Source organism: Leiobunum rupestre, chromosome 9, assembly GCF_980474605.1.
Source record: "Leiobunum rupestre chromosome 9, qqLeiRupe1.1.hap1, whole genome shotgun sequence".
Taxonomy (NCBI): Eukaryota; Metazoa; Arthropoda; class Arachnida; order Opiliones; family Sclerosomatidae; genus Leiobunum; species Leiobunum rupestre.
Genome location: NC_143392.1, coordinates 38,004,220 through 38,007,040, shown reverse-complemented (window position 1 = coordinate 38,007,040; position 2,821 = coordinate 38,004,220).

Sequence of the window (2,821 nt, the reverse complement as noted above, 5' to 3'; positions counted from 1 at the left end):
TTATATTTCCTCATTTATTAAATTCATATAAAAAAATATAGTGATACAATTTAAAAATTAATCAAGTTATGATTTTTGTTTGGTATTAATCTTGGGTTATTTGAGATAGGTACTCAATATTGCGGTGTCTCAAAGGTATTCGGTATAATTTATTCAAATATCCGTACTCAATTCGGTATACTTCATTCAAAGATACGAAAAAAACGAACGTAATTGGATATTAAAAGCTCGAATGTTTACAATTTATACCGTGTGATTCATTTGCATTTGCTTCTCTATATTTTTACCAATGAAATTACTTTTCGTTAATTCGGTAGTTAGAAAAATATTAATTATTCAAAGGGTTCCTACATCTTAGCAATTTCGACGTCTAAGTCATTTCAGATCTTTTACAAAGGCAGTACCTTGATCTTATAACCTTATTATATACAGGGTTCATTTGATCGGCCCAGGCATTTTTCTCAAAAACTATTCCTTCTAGAAATGTGAAATTTTCGGAATGTACTCTCTCGGTGGAGATCGTTGTTATTTGTGATTTTCAGAAAAATCGTGAAATTTGTCACGGTTTTAGAATTTGTAATTTTTGAACGCAAGGTGGTAGACGAAAAGTTTCAATTAGTAAGTTGTAGAGCATACTCTAAAACCTTTAATGGAGTTGGTCTGATCAAAATCGTACATTTTGTCACTGAAATAATAGGTCATGAAAAATAACAAGTTGGTACTACCCAAATGTTTTTACGCCTGATGTTATGGTAATGATTGTCTGTGAAAAATGAACATGTTTTGAGCCAAATCATTGTTTTACTTTTACAAATAAAGTGTTAGAACAAGTGCAATTATTATAATAAGGAATTACAGTAGGACCCCACACACGTTTTCTAGGGACAAAAAGTTGGTGTTTTTTATTAAACAAGAAAAAGTAGTTTTTAAGGAATTTCCGAAAGCTTTTTTTTGCACTTCTGAATCATTTAAAATAACAAATAACAACGATTTCCCCCGAGATAGTACATACTGAAAATTTCACACTTCTAGAAGGTATAGTTTTTGAGAAAAATGCCTGAGCCGATCAAATGTAGACACCCTGTATAATTACGTATTATATTTACAATCAAGTATGTATTTATTTATGACTATGTATTTGCCCCAAGCAAAGCTTAGTTTTCCCCAAAACCTGCCTTTTTTACTTCTTGACTTATACAGATTCAAAACAACAAAAAAATAAAAATTAAAAATTTAAGATAATTCTTTAAAAGCAGACAAATTTAAAAATCGTCCGTGTGCAACTTTTAAAAGTAAACATCAACTTCCAGAATTTAATCAGCTTAAAGTATAATGCGAATTCTAAGGCTAAAACTGCGTGGGTAGGTCTAAAATCGAGTTTCCACCAAATTAGTAAAATATACAAAAGTGAGGGCGGGATATTTAGGTAAATTTACATATTTTAAATTCTATTCGTACTATTTAATTTTATCCATAAACATTCCTTCGAAAACGCCAACGTATAATGAAAGTTTTAATATTCGCAAGGCCATTAATTAAAAATTAATTGTTTAATTAAATTTGATGTTTGGAACTTGTAAGCTTCATTGCGGTTTGCTGTAAAGCGAAATAAAACCATTAACATCAATATTTAAATTAGTAATTCTCAAAAGTTGACTTAATGGGTTTCGGTTTAGTCAAACTCAAATTATACGAGATGAATTGTAACGCCTACATTCGGAGGTTGCGCGGCGAGTACTATAGTAATTAATCTCGACGGAAATACGACTATATCGAAAGAGGTCGTATTACAAATTTCGTACACGGAACTCTTGGCGCCATCTATATTAAACGCGACTAACTAAATAACGGTCGCTTCAATTTCGAGCGTCAGTGAACTTTCGACGAATTTGCCGTCTTTCGAGGCAGTCACTTATTTATTATTCGATCTAAATATAGGCGAAATTTTAAAATAACAGGGATAATTAATTATATAAGTCACCAGTTTAGACGAAGCGTAAGTCGCGGGGTAAAGTCTGCGTGTTTTAGTTGTATTTGTAAATGCGAGGTAGCGGGCTTAAAATCCCGTTTTACTTCGTGCCAAATAACGTTGTGGAATTTTCCAGTGACGAAAGCGGGATAAATACCCGAGGCACATTAGAAAAAATATATCAAATGTATGGCAAAATCGGGCCAAAAACCTAAATAAAGTCTTCGGAAAGTGTGACTCACAGTTAGGGTAAAGTAAAAATATTTGAAATATGTCGGCCAGCCACGGAGAGTAGATGCTATTTGACCCGGAAGATGAAGAAAACAACAGTTTTTTTGGAGGGGGGGGGGCAAAACCAAAGCTCACCCTTCCACAAAAACCTCAAAATGTCAAAAAATATTATATTTAAACCTTTATCCGAGAATAACAACGATGTATAGTTTAAGATACGTTCGGACAACACCCCAAAACCGATTTAAAGTACAGCTCCCAAATATACGAAATTTAAAAACGTTCAATTTGAAATAAATATTGAATTATAGAATCCAAAATTTTAAATAAATATTGAAATATAGAACCCTAAATTTTAAATATATAGTAAAGTACAGAATCCTAAATTTTAAATAAATAGAAAATTGCAGAATCCTAAATTTTGAAAGAAATTATGAAGTACAGAACCGTAAATTTAAATTAAATAGTTAAGTACAAAACCCTAATTTTAAACAAATAGTTAAGTACAAAACCCTAATTTTTAAATAAATAATGAAGTACAGAACCCTAATTTTTAAATAAATTGTTAAGTACAGAACACTAATTTTTACATAAATAGTGAAGCACATAACCCTAAATTTG